This window comes from Malania oleifera, chromosome 11 (assembly GCF_029873635.1).
Source record: "Malania oleifera isolate guangnan ecotype guangnan chromosome 11, ASM2987363v1, whole genome shotgun sequence".
Taxonomy (NCBI): domain Eukaryota; kingdom Viridiplantae; phylum Streptophyta; class Magnoliopsida; order Santalales; family Ximeniaceae; genus Malania; species Malania oleifera.
Genome location: NC_080427.1, coordinates 20,072,825 through 20,079,987, shown reverse-complemented (window position 1 = coordinate 20,079,987; position 7,163 = coordinate 20,072,825).

The following is a 7,163-nucleotide window of genomic DNA, read 5'->3' as shown; positions in this document are numbered from 1 at the left end:
AAAATATTGATAGAGAAAATCGCACATCAATGCAGCGGCAAAAAAAAAAAGAAGGGGACTTGGAGAATCTTGTTTTGGGGTTTTTCATTCCAAAAATGATTTTAACACTTTAAAATATTTTTGCAAATTTATAAAATTATTTTCAATGAAATATAGAGTGCCTAGGGTCTAACTAAGGTAACCTATGAGCTTATTCACATAATCAATGATAGTGTACTCAAATAGGTTCTATTTGTAAAATATATGATATAAGTTCTTTTAATTCTTCAAGCTTGGATTTTATATGCTTCATAATCATAGCCATAGTCTTCAAGCTTGGTCTTAATAAGCTCCATGTTTATAGCCAAATGACATTGTCTTGTACGCTTCATGGCTTTTCCAATTTGCATTTGTTATTGTGCTTAATAACTTAATGCCTGTGAACACACTTAGTAGCACAATTAGATGTCTTGGTTTGTCATTGTCAAAATAGGATGAAACCTAGAAAAGCCAACAACTTAAATTTGTTTCTTTTGGAACATTATATTATTTTTCTCAATTTGTACTCTTCAGGAGTCTGCTTCCAATTTACAATATTAAATTTAGTAATAATTTACCATTCCTTTTGGATGTTAAATATACTACCTCATCTAGAGGACAAACGTTTCACCTCTTCAGGAGGTCGAATGTAACATCTTTTCGAGAGATTAAAAACATACCCTCTTTTGGAGGTAAATATTTACTCTCTCTCTTGGAAATTAGATACATACTTATCTCTTCGGGAGATTAAATATATAGATGAGAGATTTAAATATATATAGTGTCTTCAGAAAGACTATCTTATCATCTCTTTTAGAGATTGGTATTCTATAAAATTTAAAAGACATATTCTCTTCTGGAGAATTTTATACTCTTGTGGAGTAAAAGTTACAAAAAATAAATTAAATAAGATTTAAAAAAAAAATATCCCAGATAGTTAGAGTCTCGTATTGATAATGTGTTATAAAAGATGCAGGAAAATAAATAGAGATGAGACAGAAATTTACGTGGTTTGGCTATGACTACTTCACAAGCGGATAAGATAAAAAACTTCACTATCGTGGGAGGAATTATAAGATGATTTGGAACTTGTAGTGTACAAAATATCAAAACCGACCTTATACAAAATATCTCCGGCCTTGTACAAGATTTCTCTCTTTTCTTTATCTCTCCTCTTCTTTCTATATGCCTACTTACTTCAAGTATGCAATGTGGATATACAAATGAGAGGGAGAGGGTGCCTTTTTATAGGGCAACAAGGATAGCAAAACATTTATTGGGGTGGAAAAACGAAGAGGTGACAACCATTAAACCCTTATGGTTTCATTACAATATGTATTTTTTATTTTTTAAAATTTGTGTGAAATTTTCAATGCAAAGTTTATTGAGAATTCATTTTTTATTTTTTAGTAATAAGATAAACTTGGATTATGGGAGATAGTATCTCTCATTTCATATCCCTTAGTACCCTCAAGATTCAAATTCGAGACTTGCAATATAAGTCCCAATTTTTAACCATTGAAATTTTTAAAGAGATCTATAGTTTAATTACTATATAACATAAAAAATAACAATCAATGTACTCTACATTGACCCCAAAAATAACAAGATCAATGGGGTACACTAACTAGAGGCAAAGATCATTACACCATAAATAAATATCATTAATAAAAATATAAACCCCCTCCCCCAAAAATCTAAATAATTGACCATTAATACCAAATTTATTAAGGGCACCTTATAATGACAATAAAAAAGGTGTTCTAGGAAGAAGTAAGACATCTCATGCTTACCTATTATGTTACTGTTGTAGTAACTCAATTCTTCAATATTCCCTAACTTAGGCATCAAAGTGATTCTCAAGAGTACGAGTCCTGTAAGTCTTTTTTTCTTAATTCTTAGCAGGTGGTCGAGGTCATAGTCAATCGAATTAATTCAATCAATTTTTGGCTGCAATAGTTGGTATCGTTTGTGGGAAGGTTGGAAGGATTGAACTAATTATGATCATGACCGCCTCTCATAATTTTGATTCATGTCATCCTTTTGGAGATCACTCACCTTTTTCAATTCAATCAATGCAAGATGATGTCTCTTCATGGGACAAATGGTACTAAGGGAAAATTTTCTAGTCTTTTAGAAAAGGATGGAAGAAATATTTGAAGTGTTTGTACAACAATGAAAGATTATTTAAAACAAAATCCAAGAATGCTTCCTTTGGATACATCACCAAAAGGTAAATCACCAATGTATCAAGAATCAACTTTGAAGATTTCAGTTTTGGTAAGGAAGAACCATAGTCTTGAGGATGCCAATAACGTTGACATTAATGAAAATGCTCGTAAGCATTTAAGGACAATTTTTTTTAAATGATTGATCATCTTGAAAAATTTATGTAGATTTGCAATCAATTTATATTAGATGAATTCAATGTAACTTTGTTATAATATTACGAGATATTCTCTTTTTGTTAGTATTTGAATGCAGACAAGTAATAGCTTCCCTCACCCTTTTTCTTACTCTAACATGTCAAAATATGCTCAGAAGAACATATATAATAGCCACTCAGAGGCTTCTGTCCGAATCCCCAACTGTCACAACTCTTACATTCAAAATTCAAATATTTTCTCTTAGCCTAGAAGTACTCGTTAACGAGAACAAGGTACTCATCGACGAGACAAAGAAGACCACTCGTCAACTAGTCTATCCACTCGTCGATGAGTCTTTAAACTCTGAGTTGTTTTGGCTCTCAGTATCTTCTCATCGATGAGCATAGGGTACTTGTCGACGAGTCTTTGCTGCTGCCCTGCACCAAGAACACATCCATATGTTTTTCTCCTTTTGTTTATAAACCCCCGCAGTATAAGAACCACACCATAAACAACAATACACAATATCCTTCCCTTACACATTTTATCACATATCAATTTATTTAGGTTTTGTCAAATATCAAATTGAATTCCAACAATTTGGTTGAGGTTTTCAAATATAGTTTCTTCTATCTGAAAAATGTGTGGATACAAATAATACACAAAATTCAAAATGTTTTCATAACACAATTTTTGGAGACATATATGGAAATACCCTTAGAAAATACTAATCTTCATAAAACGATTTAAAAGTATATTCCATGTTTTTTTTAATACATAACCAAATGCGCTCTAATATTTTTTGACATATATAAGATACTGAGGAATTGAATCTCAGTGGTATCTTTTGTTACTATAGGTTTTGCAATAAGTTAGGGGCCAAGGTTTCAAATATAGTTTTTTGTATCCAAAAAGGTTGGATGCAAAAAAAAAAAAACACACACACACACACACACACACACAAAAATTTTGCATTTAGTTAAGTTTTTTAGATAACTTTCTTCAGAATTATATTTAAAAAAAAAAAATCATCTCTCTAAAATGTAGGTTAAAAGGAAATGATTGAGGAATAAGATATAACCCATTTTTTAAAATAACCATAATAATAATGATAATAATAGTGCTAATATTGATTATTATTAATATTATTACTATTTTATTAATAAATTGTCACTTGAATCAACCTTAACCAAACTATTGTTCCACTATTTTAATGTCCAAAAAACAATTTCGAAATGAGCTAATCAAACGAGCTTTTAAGTATAAAAAGTACCAAGATATAATTCTTTATTTTCATTTTCAAAAAACAACAATAGAGTTCCAAAGATACAAAGAATATTTTACTATCTTATTATTATATTTTACTTCTAAAAGAACCTTCAACACTAACTGCATCATAATGCAACTGAGACACGTGAGACGGGAAGAAGAGTTCTGAAGAGTGTTAGGTGTGCTTTGTTTGTTTATTTCATTGTGATAAGAAACCATCCTCTTGATTGATATGAAATTTAGCATATGCATTTATGAACTTTAATAACAAATGCCTTCCAAGGAGGAGGGAGTTATGCGGTCCTAATTCTTAAGGGTACAGCCCCTTACTCTCCCTCCATAATTTAAGAGTTAATTCCCTCCTTAATTAAGCTCTTATGTTACTCTTTAAGGTAATCCTTCATCTCCTTATATAGCTATTGTGTTTTCCGTATAATTGACCTACAAGAGTTGGTTTTTCTTGCCCGTATCAGTAGAATTGAAATGAACTAAAGGATGCAGGCGATTTGGTGTTCCAATCTCCTTATTAGGTCAATGTCAAAATTACGAGCATAAGTGAGTCGAGCTTACTCGTAAGCTACTTAAACTTAACTCGTCTTCTAACTCAAATTGACTTGTGATGGGGATCAACATGCCTTACCCATTGTCATTGCATAAATGGTGACACGTGGACAACCTTCTGATGTCTACTCATTTGCCAACATGGTGACACATAGACGACTTCCTGATGTACATGTGAGATTATTTGAAGACTATTTAGATGTAAGACTTTATTATTATTATGATTTGTATTTGCTTGGATATTTTGGATTTGATATTTTGCTGGGATATGCTATTTCAAGACTAATTAAGTACATGAAGACCCCAGTTGATATGCCGAAACAAGTTTGAGTTCAAGTCTCATCTGGGCCCCACACGGTCTTCATGGGCCCCACATGGATTTGAATTCCCTTTCTCTTATGTTTTGTATTTAATTTGTAATGTTACAAGACACTTAAGTTTGCTTGCATGTGAGAGTGTTTAATGTGAGTGCTTAGTAACTTGTAAGAGTGTAGTTAATGTGTTAGTAAGTTGTGAGCATTAATTACTTTTGTGTCTCCCATGCTTATGGGGGAATTGTTAGTTGTTTATTTTCTTGTCCCCATGCTAGCTTAGATAGTTAATGTCTTGTCTTTCCCCCCCCCCCCCCCCCCCTCCTCCTAGGACCAATGTTAGCTTATATATTTTCCATTGTAAGAACTCAAAAGAAGCTAAGTATTGACATTGAATTGAAAATAATTTTCTTTGCTAAAGCTTGTATAGCTTTGTCCAACCATTTCGATCGTGTAGTGTGAGGTTTCGCATTCTCTTTGGAAATCAGGTAGTGAGAGACCACTATTCTATCCAACGCTATCATCATCCTCCTCACTCACTCTCACAGCCTCCCATCTAGCATCCACACGGCCACTTCCCCTCCATTACATTGCTGCGTTCGTCACTGAGTTTCAAAGCTTGCACAAAGAACTTATGATGTGATCTAATCTTGTGTTGGATAATGTCAAGTCACCCAAAGATTTTCCTTTGGTAAGGTTGTAATCTTCTTTAGTCATATTTGATTGTAAACTTTTGCTTTATATTGTATAAACCCTTTGCTTGAAACCCTAAAATTCCATATTTGATAAGCCCTTTGAATCCATAGATTGTAATATTGGTACTTGTTAGCTTTAATCAATTGCATGAATATTAGTTGCTAACATAGAACTTATATTCTTGAATTTTTAACAACTTTTTAGCATATAACTTGATTCATTTGTGAAAGAACCAATTGGGACTTATTTCTGGACAAGTCAGACACCTTTTCAAAATCTTTGAACATGTGAAATATTGCATAGCTTATGATGTTTATGTTGGTTACTTGAATTCTCAATTTAAAGTGTTTCGAGTGTATGTGCTTATGTGAGGGTTGAACCGTAGGATTAGGTCGATCCATCCCGTCCTTCATCAACTTGATTATACTCGAGTTCAAGTTGAGTTTGAGTTCAATAATAGTACATGAGTCAAGTTTCGAACCTAATTGAGCTTTTTAATTTTATTATTTTTAAATTATATATGTCAAATAGTATATATTTTATAAATACTAGTGTACAACACGTGCGTTGCATGTGGAATCGCATTTTATTTACACAATAATTCACCTAATTTAAATTTTTAAAAACTCAAAAATGAAAAATGGAATCTTGAAATAAGAATTATAAATGTAATTATGATTTGCAATACCACGAGCTCATTTATATAACTTAAATATGAAAGAACATATTAGTTGGACATTTAAGTCTACTTTTATAGTCAAATAACTAAATATTTATGCTTCAATTATTAAAAAAAAAACAGATTAGTTATGAATCATTATAATATCTTCCAAAATATTATGCTCTTCAACACCACTTCTTCCTTATTCTTTTTGAAATAATAATAATAACAATAATAATAATAATAAGTTTCCTCTTCATAAGCTTCTTTTTATTCATCATCGATCTTTGACTTTTATGTCTCTTTTCCTTATTTCACATGCACTCATCAACAATATAAAGGACTACGATTGCAATATTAATCTTTTTTAAAATGGCAAATATATAGAATAAACTTAGTTTGCCTGCTCACATAAACCCCAAGTTCATAAAAGATACGAATGTCATGAAATCTAAGTTTCTAGTTTGTACAGGTTTGGTAAACCTGCAAGGAGCTCAATTATCCTTTATAACATTAAATTCTATGGGCCTACATTTGCTTTGAGATCAGGACTTAGAATTTGTGAATTTAGACAAAACTCAGTATAAATGTGTGTTAAACTTCTTTCAAACATACTCATACAAACCCAATTCCAACCTCTGAAATTCATGCTCTAACACTACCTTACTAAAATTGTCTTAGATTGGATGACATCAAAGAAACATTTGGGTTGTTAACTCCTACAAGTACTAAAAATTGTCGAGTCCACAAATGTCGATGAATGTCAAATTCTTGCACTCATGTTGAGTTAGTAAATATGTTTACAAACTTGAAAACTTAGCACAATTGGGCCTCCACAATGTGAACTAAGCCTCACACAATACACAATTAAGGAATAGTTGAACATACTACCAAAAAGGTATACCAAAAGTCAAGTCTACCACGAGAAAAAAAATAATTTTAGTCCATATTTAAAAGTTGACATAAGAAATATAGTCAATTGTTTTTATAATTATTACAAAATAGTTGCAAGTATTTCTACCATGGTTAATAAAGTATACACATGCATACAATTTTCACTTTTAACTTTTACAAATACAATGTGCTCAGCACAATATGTCTACTTATAAACAAGGGGACAACCATATGTATTTTTCTAAATCTAGAAAGTAAAAACATGCATTTGTTAATGTTTAAGTACATTTGTACATTTAGAAGAACCATAGAGGAAAAATAAATGATGGAAGTAATGGCTACTAATGGAAAACTTAATGAAAAAGTTGTCAAGCCCATGTAATTTCT